The sequence below is a fragment of the Strix aluco genome, chromosome 19 (genome assembly GCF_031877795.1).
Source record: "Strix aluco isolate bStrAlu1 chromosome 19, bStrAlu1.hap1, whole genome shotgun sequence".
NCBI lineage: Eukaryota > Metazoa > Chordata > Aves > Strigiformes > Strigidae > Strix > Strix aluco.
In genome coordinates, this window is record NC_133949.1 from 8034275 (window position 1) to 8048752 (window position 14478).

At 47.3% G+C, this 14478-nt stretch overlaps 1 protein-coding gene across 4 annotated transcripts in view; it reads left to right on the forward strand.

Annotated features, from left to right (window-relative positions):
* CAMKK1 (calcium/calmodulin dependent protein kinase kinase 1) overlaps positions 1-14478 on the forward strand; it is a 108422-nt gene that overhangs the window by 26565 nt on the left and 67379 nt on the right. The window lies entirely within an intron of this gene.

Below are 14478 nucleotides of genomic sequence, written 5' to 3' on the forward strand. Positions count from 1 at the left end.
TTGTGGGTGCCCTGAGGGAGCACAGCGGTGCGAGGGGCCTTCGGAGGAGAGACCAGACCTGCTGACTGATGTCCTCACCCGGATTTTAGGAGGAGGGTAGAGGGCCATCTGCCCTAGACCTGCTGTCTGATCTTAAGCTAGCGTTTCAAAGGCATCAAGGTTTCTGTTGGGGTCTGTTAAGAATGATTTAGGGGAATTACATCTGCTCCCCAGTGCTCTGTTTCCCTGCCTGTGACTGTTATCCCACAGGATGTTTGTGAAGGTGACCGCATTTTTTTTGCAAGGTGCTTGTATTCCTCCAGAATGTAGAGATATTAAAGTACCATAAATGGTTTAACTTAATGCTTTTTCAGCTTTGTATGAGAGCTTTTGCAAGAGTAACAGAAGGATGCTGAAATAGTTTGGCTGCAGTCCTGGCACCTGCCTGCACGGAGCCCCGCTGGCTCCGTAGCCGAGCTCTGCCTGTCCCCGCTGCCAGGAGCAGGGCTTGTGATTGCATTTGCAGGGGTGCTCAGCTGCACGAGTGGCTGGTGCCAGCAGCTTGTACACGCTTAACCCAAGTGTTAGCTGAGATTGGAGGCGTCTCCAAAATTGACTTTCAGAACACTTTAAATTCAAACTTGCAACATGTTTTTTCTGTCCTGTCTCAGCACTGGCACTGGAAACAGGAGCCCCTTCCTGACCTTGGAGTGCTGCTGCATTAACTTATAAAATGGACAAGTGATTTAGGTAATGAATTGATTTGAATTTGGTCATGGATTGAATGAGACTTCTAGAGCCAATGCGCTTAGTCATCAGATGACTCATGTCTTAGTCACTTTTAGAATAAGTGCTTCTCTTTTTGGGTGCTTCCAGAATGGCATGGGTAGAGATGAGCTTAAAATTTCTACCTCCCCCTTTGATAATTTTTTAAAAAATTTCTTAAAAAAGAATGATTGTGGGAGGGAAGATAATACAGTCGGTCAAATCAAGGCCTTTGGAAAGAACGTGATGGGATGGTTTATCGGACAGAAGAGGAAACAGCTCTATCTGGCAAGTAGGGTGCATCCCAGGAGCTTAGCCTGAATTCTACAGCACACTGTGGGACTTTAATTTTGTTGTTTACTTCCTGGTCAGGCAGAGTGATCTCATGCTTCAAATCAGACTTCTTAAGCTTTGTTCTCAGGTTACTCTAGTGAGTCCACATTGTGGGTAGTTGCAAGTCTGAGCCTATTCTCAAATTCCTGTGCCACCAGCAGCAAGTAAAAGCATCCTTAGATGGAAGTTGGCCCCTGAAACACACTCAAGATTGCTGTGCAAATAAAATCCTGCTGTCCTCAAATTTTATATGTAATTATATTTTTCAATCATGAAAATATTGAAGAAGTTGACTTAAACCTGGTTGTTCAGAAATGTGCACATGTTTAAGCAAGTGAATAGTATATCTGAGAACCTGGAGAAACAATAGAAAATTACTTGTAATCCACTGTAAACTTTATATAGCAAATAAACTGTTTCTCTTCTTTCTAATCTCAGTCATCCTGCAACAAATATGATGTAGGCTATTTCTGATCTAACCAGGTTCCTGATGAATCAGTTGAGCTCAGAGTGACACAGTGTGATCTCTGCTTCTTACTTGACCCACATGGCTGGGCAGCAGCCAAAGTGGGAGAGCTGTGCAGTGAGCGACATGGGGCATTGCTGCTGGCTTAGGCATAGGCTTTGCTAAGCCGGATGTGGTTAAACTCTTAGCAGTGCTTCAAATGTTGAAAATGGGGATGCACTGACTGTCAATAACAGGTCTGTAAGCATGACTCCAGTGCAGATGTTTTGGTTTGTCAGGAATGATGATGTAGTGTTGTTATAAAAAATTACGCTGGTGTTAGATCTACTGTTGCAATGGTGTGTTCAATTATAGAAAGAGGACAAAGGCACGTGAAGTAGCCAGACGTTGAGAATCAGAAGTTTGGGATTCTTTTACTGTGCACTGTGGTGCCGTCTGACCCTGAGCAAGAGTGTCTCTTCCTAACTCTTCTCTGTAAATGTTCTTTTGGCCCCTGGTGAACAGGCACCATCTGTAACAGGGGTAGGTCATGGCAGGTGACAGATACTATGTAAATGAGAATTTTCCATTGAAATGTATTGGGCTACAATTTCAAAAACAGGAAGCTGAAGAATAGGGTTTTATTGTCAAACAGAACTGGTGAAGGGAAAGCCAAAAATAGTTTTCTTATGAGTGTCCTTTGTCAGGCACAAGGGAATAATTCACAGGCTTGTAGGTTTTAAGGTCTTCTATAATTGTCTATGCTAGATCTCCTGGGTCACAAGCATGGAGGGTTTTACCAGCAGTCCCTTTCGGAGAAGTCAAGTCAAGAGGAATTGATCACTTCCTCAAGAAGCTTTCCAGTGTGTTTTTTGCCTCTTTTAATTGCAGAAGTAGTTTCTTCGTGTTCTCTGTTTTAAAATGTAACTAATTTACAAGACTGTTAAACCTCAAAGGCAAAGGAATAATACTAATACATGATAATATAATAATAAAGGCAAATGTTAGTGATTTGGTGGTGTTACTGCACAGAAAACCTTCCAGATGAGGTTAGTTCACGTGCAGAGAATGCAGATAAAGCTGCCTCCAAGTGTGGGTTACCTCTGTGGGTTTATCTGTACTTCTGCTCGGTGTTTGGTTGATGATATTGAGTGTTTCTGGCATCCCTTCCAAATGAGTGTGTGTGTGTGCCTCCCAGACATCAACAAGCAATTAGGAAAGCACGGGAGATGATGACCGTGCTCCCTGCACCCCTGCGCACCTCTCACGGGCTCGAGCAGCTGCAAAGCAAACAGCCGCGGTGATTGAGGGCTGGAGAGGGACAAAGTGAGAGGAACTGAGCAAGAGCCAGTTTGGAAGACTCAGTCTGAGGGTAGCTGATCCACGCAATGGGGCGCGGCCTTCCTACAGCCTCTGCCACCCCACGGCTCGATTGCGTCCTCGCTCCCCACATCTGGTGCACAGGCAGCCGCAAACTTGTGTCTGGACAGAGCCCAGCCCTGCCGCCGTGCTGTGCATGTGTGTGTGCCGGGGGCTGATGGGGGGGGAGTGCTGGTACCAGGGCGGTGGTGCTGCCGTGCGCTCCTCTCGCTCGCCGTGCCGCAGAGCTCAGCGTGGCTGTTTGCGTGTTGTCGTCTGTGCAGGTGGAAGGAAGAAAGCTGGACAGAGGTGGACCCCATCTGAGAGGATGGATGCAATGGGAGTTATTTCTGATGCTTCCTTGACATGAGCCCTGCTAGCCTAAGAAAAGCTGTAAATGCAAATGTGGAAGAAAATGCTGCTGTTCTCCTCCACTCCTGGGAAAGGAGCCCTGGGATGGCTCCAGTGGAACTGGGCAGCTCTCTCGTTTAGGCACATGTGAAACACATTCACCCAGACACTCATGAGTATTTCCACATTTTTGAGGCTGAGATTTTCAGTGTTGTTCACACTTCGGCACGTGGATGTTGTCCCTTCTGATGTCCTCAGACCATAGTTAAAGTCCAAGTATGTGCTTAAGTGTTTTGCTGGAGTAGAGCCGACATTTCCATCACAGAGTAGCAGTGTATTGGGAAACTCGGTGGCTGCCTACAGGCTAATTGTTCCAAAATGCATCCTGGAAGGTGCTGAGTGCCCTGGCTGGGAGCCAGCAAGACTTTTAAACACATGCTTTGCTTTTTTTTTTTCTCCACATTGTTACCAGTTTTGTTCTTTGATTTCTTTTCCCCTGGTAACTAGAGAAGGATATCTGAGTAGCCAGAGCAGTGTAATTCATCCACCAGTGATACTCTGACCTGCACCACAGGGATGTCTTGCAGGATGACTGTAATGATGGCTGATGGGAGCAGGTATTGCGACCAGTGCCCAAGTCAATTGGCTTCTGATTTTCTCCTCTGCATTTTCCTGCTGGGCATGGGCCAGGGCAGGCTGCATGAACAGTGCTCAAACTACATTTGTAAACCACATTCCATCTTTCCACATGTCTTCGCTTGCTATTAAACTGCACAGATCATATTTCCTTCCCCCTTTTCCTTTTAGACTGTACTTGCCTTTCACCTGGCTTGAAAATTTTGCCAGCAAACTCCCAAATTCAGTTTTATTTGGAAGTGGCATTGTCTGCAGTGGAGTCCAGGGCAGGACAGAGGGAAGCATAAAAATCCTCTGGAGGTTGATGGCTTCTAACTGCTCTCGGGTTTTCAAGGCATTGTTCTTTGGCTTTGCCTGATGTGTGCAGGAGAAAGGTGCTACAGCCCTAGTCGGAGGCTGGGAAGGAAGCTTCGATTCTGCAAAGAGATAGCCCCATGCATGCTGCCATCGGTATCAGCTATGCCTCTTCTATCCCTGTATCTTCAGCTGGGGCAGCTCCTCCTGCAGCTCCACATGCCTCACTGGGGCGTGCAAAGCAAGACTAAATCCTGTGTTGCTGTCAAACTGCACCTCCCTCAGCAAGGGGTGTCTCCTTGCAAGCAGATTTACTTCCTGTTCTGCTCCTGCACCTGCTGACTTGACCAGAAATGTGCCTTTTTCTGCTCTTCCCTTTGAGGCTCTGCAGAAGTGACAGAGCTGTTGGATGGGTTTGCATCGCTTCAGACTCTTCAGAAAGGGTCCAGCTGGTCGAGTACAATGCACAGTGCTTGTCCTGAGCCACAGAGAGTGGAGGAACGGCTTTGGTGTCCCAGGGCAGCCTGGCACCCCGGCCGTGGCTGCTGCTCAGCCCCAGGCTTGCTCTGCACAGCCAGAATGGCTGGGGTGCAACTAGGGTGCAACAGGGTGGCATTTTCACACTTGTTTTTCCAAGTAAAGCTGCACCTGGAAACTTTTGGTCCTTAGGTGCTGCAAGGCCTTTTTCGTGCTCTGACAAATGCTGAGATTATCATCAACCTAAATTTCTGGGATAGCATTGCAGTGACTCAAAAGAACAGTCTTCTCCCTGCAGCCTTTGCCTAGTGACTCGCTGGATAATCTCCAGACATTGACCTTGGGGCTTTGAAAAGTGCATTTTGGCTTAAAGAGCTAAAGCTTAAGGCTTCAAAGGAATTGGGAAGCCTGCTACCCTTTAAATTTCCAGGTAGCGTGGGTTATGTATGCAGGGACAAGGGTAATCGTAGGGGCGGTTTACCTGGTTCTGACTCCTGAGGGATCTGCTGCTCATTCCCCAGAGCCTGTTCCCTCTGTACAAAGAGCATCAATGCTGCTGCCTTTGATTTTGTGCAGGTTAACTGAGGCCATGTTTTCAAGTCCTGGGGCTTCTGAAGACGTGAGGATTACCCGAAAATGGGAGTTTTCCATGTGGAAATACAGCAAATACTTTGAGCTCTGGATTTGAAGTCCATTTGTCATTTTCTTAAAGTATTCACTGCTTTTTGTCTTGCCCTTTGCCATGGGATATGCAGGTTGGCAGAGTTGATAAAGACCTTCAGCCCATGGACATTTAAGAGATGGGTGCTGAGATAATTTCCCTGGTTAAAACTCAGCAGAGATCACCTTGAATAGAAGTGTCTACCCATATTTGAACCACTGTGAAGAAGAAAGTCTGCTGTGTTCTGTGCTGTACATTGTTATTGTAGATTGGCAATCCTGGAACAGCTGGAAATTAGTGTTTTTAAAATGCTGGAAAGACTTTTCACTGTAGCTGGCTTACAGAACTAAGCAACTTGATATATCCCCTGAAATACCTCCAGATCTCTCAAAGGCAGCCAACAGCTTTTTTCCCTATCTGGGAAGAAGATAAACCTCTAAGACCGACATGTATAAATGTGAATTTTTTCTGCCTGGTGGCTTGTTCAGTTTGTTGTGAATGCTTTTTTAAACAACGGTAGCTTCAATGTTGGTCTGTGCTGTGAGATCAGAGGCTGGCAAAGGCATCTGATGCTGAATTACTGTGCTGTGTTGATGATCTATGTGTGTGCTTTCCCAGATCCCACTTTGCTGCTCCTAAACTATATATGTGTTGTTCTGCAGTGATTTGCTTTTCTGTCATTGAATTTTTATATATTTTGCAGCAGTAGCAAATCTGAGCATCCGTGAGCCTGTCAAAAGAGTTAACCACGGCAGTTGGTATGGAAGGTGCTAATGGGTGCAGGGGAGGAGGCAGGCAGGACTGAGAAATATGCTGGTGAAATAAATTGGGGAAGAGGAATGAAATGGTCTGGAAGTGTGCAGGCTGTCTGCTGTGTGCTGATGTGCAGCTGTGGGCTGAGACACCACTGCTGAAGCAGCAGCTTGTCTGCACAATTTCAGGTTGCTTCTTCCATCTTCAATTTATTTATTTACTAGTGTATATCATGGGCTTTGCTGAGGAAGCTGCTCAGGCTTATGGGTCCTTGCTGCAGAATATATGCCAGAAATTCAGGAGTTTGAGTAGGAAAACAGTTGCAGTCCCTGTGTTGAGCAGGGGAGGCAGCATTCGTGGTTGGGAAACCCCTTGTAACCTGTTCACTTGTAACCTGCATAGGTTTGCTGCAGAGCGCTGACAACAAGCCTACTTAACCTGTTCTTTACAAGACTTCTGTAAACTCGTCCTGGCAGGAGAAGGGTGGTGTATTTTCTTCTCTGCTCCTTCTCTCTGCAGCTTTTGAGCCCGGTTGGACAGAGGAGGAACCCTCAGAGGTGTGAGATTCCTGCATGTGTGGCGGACGTTGGCAGCAGTAGGGGATGGGGCTGGAGGAAGGCTGGAGGAGGTCTTGTCCACGTGTGTAAATGTCTGATGGGGGGAGGTGGTAAAAAAGATGAAGGCAGATTTGTCTCAGTGATGCCCAGTGAATGGACAAGAGGCAATGGGCACAAACTGAAATACAGAAGACTCAATTTAAAAAAAATCAGCTGTTGTTTACACTTGTTTTCTGTTCTTCAGGGTCACAGATTGGTGTGTGAGTGCTGGTTTGCCTGCTTGGCAGGTTCCCCTACTTTCCTGGAGCCTTTGCTGCAGGCTGGGCTTATCAGGCTTAAAAGCCAGACCTTACACTAAAACTAGAGGAGAGATGCCATGTGCTGCGCCTGTTCATGCATGTGCTTACTGCTACTGTGTGTTGTGGTTTTGGTTCTTTCTCTTAGATTTCCTTTTCTTTTTCTCCATGCCACAAGAGATGCTTTCTGTAAGCTGTTTGCTAGTGCCCAGGGCCCATTTTGATCGGATGTGTCCTGCTTTGCAGCAGTCACCCGAAGGCGCTGCAGCAATTGCAGTGGTTTAGAGACAGGTTTGATTTGAGTGCTCAGTTCTGCTCCTGTGAGATCAGAGGGGATTTGGCCATTGTGGAGGGTTAGACCTCACTCTTGCAGACTGTTACGCTGTTCAAGTCCTCTTGATTTCTTCATTTTAGGTTTATTCGTCACTGTATCATCTTCTGTGGCAATTTTGAGATATCATTACAGATTGCAGCAGAAGATGGCTCATCTGAGACTAATCTCTTTCCCTTAGAACAACTGAAAATCTTTTTCCTTTAACCTGCCATTTACCTCACCATGGTACAGACATTTGAAAAGTCATTATAGCAATGAAGACCCTAAATATTAAAGACTCCATAAGTCTGAGGTAGTTATTTTTCTCATAAATCAACAGGGTCTGGCTACTGCCTTGCTTGTTAATATTTTACAAATAATCTAAGCCTTTCAAACTTCATGTAATCTGACATTCTCAGTTATTTTTTTGAAGCACCCCCTCGCAGGCTGTTTAAATGCCACCTTCAGCAAGCTGTGCTCCCTGCCACTGCTGCCCCCTCTTCTGGGAATCACGCCGCCTCTCAGCTCAGCAAATGACAGAAACCGTGACACTTCTTCCTCCTCTTCCTCCGCCTCCTCCTCCCTGCTCAGGTTCAGCCCCTGCAGTCTGCTCCCTCTGCTGCACAAATTCTGCACTGACCCTACAAGGTACCTCTCTGTGAGGTGACGTTGCCCATGCCCACCTGTGCAACCTCAAGCTGTAACAGCATCTACTCTTATAGTTGGCGGTCAGAAGGCTGCTTTTCCACTGGATTATGGGGTTCAGCTTTCCGTGTGCATGGTGCAAGTTGCATTTGGGGTATTTCCTGCACTCTTGACGGGTATTGGAAGAGGAGGTTGGGGTGGGCAGACTCTGAGTCAGCGTCAGCTGAGTGCCAGATGGGAGCATGCACAGGAGCAGCTTCGGAAACGGGAGTCTCCTGAGTTTTTGCTCTCCTCTGACATCAAACTGGGTGACTCAGATGTTGTCCAGGCAGTGTGTGTGCATATTAACAAGCCCAGTTCCTTCATATTGCTTTCCTTAGGATCACTTGGAGGTAGGACAAACCATCCGATATGGCTAGGGACACGCTGGGACATCCTCTGTGCGGTCACACAGCATGACTGGGCTCGGTGCTCTCTGCCCACACCGACCTCCTCCATCCTCTGTCCTTCATTGCCACATTGTCAGGGGCTGACGTCAGGCTGGCACAGCAGCCAGGGTCCTTCCCCCACAAGGCTTTTGTGTGCCTTGTCACAAGGGCATATGGGATTTGTTATAATCTGAGCTCAGGTCATCTGCAGGGACAGTGTGGACGTGTGGAGTTGGGTGTTGGGATGTGCTGGGTTTGTGGTCACTACGGAGATATGGCAGAGAATGGTGAGAATGGCACTTAGCATCATTGCAAGCAAAACCTGTGGGATATGTGGGCTGAGTGCCTCTCATTGACCATTCCCCATGCTTTCCTGTCTGTAATTTGCAAAATAAAACCACCTCCAATGCTTGTACACTGATAAACAGCTTTAAAAGATTAAAGCATAAGCAAATACAGCCCAGCATCAGGCCCACAAGTCTCGCTGAACCTCTATCTGCTATGACACATGGCAGCCAAACCTGTTGTATGAAGGTAGTTTGTAGCCAGGGCTTGAGTACGAAGGAGCACAGCTCCTCTTTGGTTCATTGGTGTTGTCCCCACCGAAGCCATGGTTAAGATGTGCCAACATAGCTGCACCTGGTTAAATACTGTTCTAGCAGGGTTCCTGTTTCACCAGTGTTATCTGGAGTGTTTAACGTTAATATTGCTCTCACTTAGATAGATTTGGCACTCCTCAATGTTTTCTTGTTACAGGAATTTCCTTAAGTAGAAACTTTTTCTTCAGAGTAATTTTTGGTTGATTATTGCTTATATATGCAATTAGTGTAATTGCATCTGATTATGCAAATTTATTTAATCATATAATTAGGACATGGAGGGATGAAATATAATGCAGTTGGGAAATCTTTTGTAAAACTTCCTGAGCTCAGTACTCTATGCATAAGGTGGTGGTTCTTTCATGCTGTAGGCTGGTAGACTGGAGATTTTAGTTCAGCATGCTGGCTAGTTTCAAAACGTATTTAAAACGTGCTATTATTTGCTCTTAAAATTAGTTACATGGCCTTCATGGTATGAAGGTGTGTAACTTTTATTTTCTACATTATAATATCAGGAACTCGCTGCTGAGCTCAGCACTGCTGTCTCACATCTGCATCCACACCTTACATCAAGGGATATGAAAGCATCAGCCCTACATGGAACCCAAACCTCAGATCTTATCTTCAGCTGGGGTCTCTCATGGGGAAGAGAGGGAGAGCTGGACAAGCATGGAGTCCTCAGGGGTGCTCCTTGTCTGTAGCTCAGGGACTGAACTGGCCCTGAAATCCCTTTTGAAAACACCCTGCCTTGGTAAGGACTAAGAAGGAGGAGGTAGAAATGGTGCATTTTCCAGACTGTGGTCTGGAGATGTTTGTTGTCATTCAAGAAATCTGGCAGGAGCAGGGGCCTGAACCTGTTTCTCAAATTTCTCAGGCAGCTCTTGAATTGCAAAAAAATACTGTTCTTTGTCCTTCAGCAGTTACTTTTAAAGCTGTGCTAGGAGCTTCACAGAAGTAATCAAAGCGCCTTGCTTTTATGATCTAATTTTCAGCTGTGGCACAACAGCCAGGCTCACTGCCAAGAACTGTGGAGAGAAGAGGGAAAAGACTAGGATGATTATAGCAGGATCGAGTGATTTCTCAGCAAGACACGATTGTCTGTGCTCTGAAACAAGAGCCCCGTAAGCCGCAGGATAAAGCAAACATATGGTGTGTATGAAAAAAACACAAATGGTATATTCTTATTTATTATTTGGGTTGCGTTAATGTCTCCTGCTTCTAGTCAGGAATAGGTACCAAAAATGATTACCCGCTTCCCAAGGAGAACATGGTCCAAATAGCCAGTCTGGTGTACATCTGTCTTGATTATCTCTGCAAGGGCTGCAGGGATTTGCTTTCTTTTTGGCTTCACAGAGCTGCAGCTTCTCGTTGTTCTTCGCCACTTGGTTGGGGCTGCCTTTTGGCCCGTGGATGTCTGAAAGCAGTCTTCACAGATGCCAAGGAACTTGTGGGCTTCTCCAAGGCCCGATTCCTCACAGCAGCAGTGTGAGTGGAGGCGGACAGGAGGCCTGCTCAGTGTGCCGGCAGTGAGCAGAGCTGAAATGAAGGCCAGCATGCTCAGAGTTGAATTGCTGCACCAAAAATGAACCCTCCAGTTGCTCTCCCACCACAGCAATGAGAGCCATAAGTGGCTCCTTAGACCTGAAGACCCATGTGTTGCAAACCACTTTGTGCTTGTGGGGCTCTTGGCAGCTCAGATGTTGCTCCAGTGCATGGCTGTGGGACACAAGTTCCTCTTCAGCTTCTCCAGACTGAAGGTGTTGGAGTGAGATGACTGGATTTTGGGCAAGTGCCTCCTCTGTGTATAAAAAGTTGATGGGGTCAGGGTTGGGCTGTGGAAATATCTCCCTCTTGTCAGGGTAGTGGACTAACGCTGAGTGCTCGAGGAAGTCCTGCAGACCCGACTGCAGAACAGGGAGCACAGGAGAGACTCCGGGATGGAAATAGTCATAGGCTGTATTGCTTGGTGTGGGTAGACAGCTTGGGCTCTGGAAGGGACTTGCTGACCTAATATTTCAAAAATTTCATTTGAGGAGCTGTTCAGGACTTGGCAGCCCAGCCCAGGACTTGCTACTTCTCTCCTTAAAGGGAGTTTCTGGTGCCGGTTGACAGCAGTCAGAGCAGATTCTTCCTCCTGGCTGTGCTGCTGTGGGAGATCATCTGAAGGAAGCACAACACAAGCACAGGGTGATACAAGACAGGGCTGGATACAAGACAGGCCCAGCTCTGCCCCAAGGCAGGACTTGACCTGAGCTGAAGGATGCTGGTGATGGAGAGGATGTCCCTCTGCAGGCAGCCTGTCCTGGTACATGGCTGCCTGCACCATTTAGGAAACTTGACCTGCCTCCTGACCTTGCTAGTGTGTATTAAAGCAGCAGACTGAAGCCTTCTGTGATCTTTGGGACCTCACTTAGTGAGAGTGCCTGTGGGTCTCGTGTGGTCAAGAGGCACCTAATAGATATGGCCTTCAAACAGGGTTTCAGTTGTGATGTCTCTGCCGGTCCCCATGCTGGCACCATCCATGGGCATTTGAAGAAGTCTCCAACTCTCAACAGCAGCAAAACAGCTGCCTGAACACTCTCCGTGCAAATGCCCATTGTAGTTATTATTCACTGTGACTTATTTTACTGCAAAGGCCCTTGGTGCCTCAACCCAGGGCAGATGCGTTCTCAGGGACAGAAAAGGGAAGTGGGATGAGGTGGGCTGAGAGCAGTGTCATCCCTCCTAACCTGGGAACTGCGACAGATGAAGCTGTAAAGTCACTTTACTGAGTAGCCTGTTGCGAAATCAGGAAATGAAGCTGGATTTGCTGAGGCCCAGGGCCTTTTAACCTCCCCATCCTTTTTCATAGGAACATTTCTAGTTAGCCAATTGGAGGGACCAAGCAGTAAACTAGATTTGCAGGTTTTTATTTTTCAAACAATGCTTTGAAATACTTTATTGAGCAGCAAAACTAATTGCATTCACTCATCTCCTGCTCCCACGTACAATACAGAGAGATTTTCTCCAGAATCCTATTCTTTTCAAAAGGGTTTTTTGTACCATGCTCTGCTCAGTGCCTGCCTAGGAAACATGTGCAGCCGTTTGATAAATATATTGTGAAAAACACCGTTGAAGTGGCAGTCTGCCTGCAGCAGAGGAGTAGCTACAGGGAAAAATGGTAAATAAGATATGTGTAAGTAAATTAATTTTGCTCATATAAGCTTGTTTGCAGCTTTAGTTCATGTCTGCAGAATAATTCTCTGATCTACAGCAGGTGTTGGGGGGGATCAGACTGGTGACTGCATGAAGAGCATCGGGCCCAAAGCTGTGCAGGAGCTTGTAGAAGGTAGTGGTGATGTGTCTGTTTTGCTGGGATTTCCCATCACAGCATGGTGCGGTTGTGTTACAGCCTGACAAACTGCAAATCCACCATTGATTTTGCCTTGCAGAAATAAATAATTGCCTCTTGTACTGAGTTTTATGCACTGTAAGACTGGTCTGTGCGTAACTGATTTACTATATTCAGAAACCACTGCTTTCCAATACACTTTTGGAGGATTTATCAGTGAAAAGGAATCTTTCAAAACAGCAGAACCTGAAACAAAGCACAGCTCTGCAGATGAATAATTATTTTCTTTTAACTCTTGCTGGATTTTTTTAGCATACTTTTAGCAGCACTGTATTATTTGTTGTGATGCTCTATGGGTCTGTTTTGATCGGATGAACTGATTTATGGGGTTTATCTTAAGTTTATCTATTTAAGTTGTCAGTTAGCTGAAGATTTATTTTGCAGCCTGAGCTGTGGGTCAGAGCTGTGCAAACGTGATGGGGTGACACCCCGGGGTGCCTGGTCTGGGCAGTGAAGAGCTGCACAGGCGGCTAACACAAGCATTGCTGTCTGCTGGGACCTACAAGTTGCAGGTTGATTTTCTTCTTGATGCTTCCCAGAAGTGAGGTGAGCTGTGACTATTCAGAAGCTAAAGCTGCTGCAAGGAAAGGCCTTGGGTTTGTTTCCCTGTAGGAAGAAGGGCAAAGCCAGGCTTTTAATGCAGGATGGAATCAGAAGTTTCCTCCTATCCCTTGTGCAAGTTGGATTAAATGGTGAAAGCATTTTTACTCCCTCCATCCCTTCATTTAAAATAGTTCCCCTGATTGAAGGGAACACACAGGCTGGAGCGCTGGACTGGGAGCAGAGCTGCAGCCCAGCCCCGGTGGTGCCGAGGGCAGCTGCTGATGGTGGCCATGTGGCCTGGTGCTTTCCTGGCCGTGCGGCCATGGGAAGCTGCTGCCCCGCAGGCAGGGCTGGAGGCTGGTCTGTGCTCCCCAGGGGCTGAGGCGCTGACCTGCACCCAAAGTCGAGCACGCAGGCATCCCACGAGGAGTCCTCATGAGCATCTGGTTGGGAAATGTGCTGCTGGGCAGGCCCTGGCAAGAAGGAAATCCTCTTCAGAGATAGCAGGGTGGCTGCAGGCTTGCAGTTGCCCTGACCTGATGCTCCCAAGTCAGCTCAGAAGCTTCCCAAGCGCAAACCTTGAACGAGCGTTTTGCAGACAGCAAGCCCTCTGCGGGCTTCCCACAAATCTGTTTCAAAGGACAGGATCATTGCTGAGCCCGCGCAGGGCCGCAGCTGGCTTCCTAGGGCGAAGCCTGGTTTGGGAGAGCGGGGAGGTCTTGCAGAGGGGAGGCTGGCGTTGCTTCGCCTGTGGGTTTGTGGGACCACGTGCAGTATGTGCTGGACCTGGACCCTGCACCCCTTCTTCCCTTGCTGCTGCGAGCCACCCCCCAGCACCTGCGTCCTGGCTCTGAAAGGAATTTGTGCTTTGGGACTGAAGGTTTAAATATAGTTTTAATAGAAGCTTTTAAAGCTGATCTCACTATTTCATTACTGATTTGAGTGAGTGACACTTCTGTCAATTTGTTTCAAACAAGCCTGCAGAAAAGACAGGAGAAGGGGGGAAGATTATACTGGAGTGGAGAAGAAGGACGTGGCCAGCAGGCTGTGGGGAGGGACATGTTAGATTTGGATGTTTCAGTGATACTGAGTACTTGGCATGTGCCCCCCATGACTGGCATTTGACCTAGGGTGAAGCCTCCCATCCAGATCTTTCTCTCGTTTCCTTACTGATATAAAAGATTACTTGAGCTTGGCTGCTGTGGTTGTGCGAGGGACTCGGGAGGTTGTCTCTCTTTGCAGCAGAGTTCAGTTGTAGGGTGTTTAACTGAGCATTGCTGGGCAGCTTTGAGCCAGGCTTGAACTTTGCTACGTGCTCCCTGGTGAGGGTGTTGTGTGTGTTCCCAGGCTGGTGCTGGATGGGGCTTTTTGAACTTGCTCACTCTGACCCTTCGTTGTGTAAATTAAGTGTAGCCAGCATGAAAACAGGGTGATGCAAGAGTCACTTGTCTTGCAGGGTTTTTTATGCACAACCTGCTTTGCACGTAGAGAACCAAAGGTTGCAATATTTCAGTTAAGCCTACACTGAAATTCACTGGATGCAGTCCAGGATGCTCTCTCACTGTTCCCAGAAACTGGGCAGAGGGATGAGATGATGCATCCTGCAGCACTGCATCTTCAGAGGTGATTAAGGGATGACAGCCATGTGCTGCA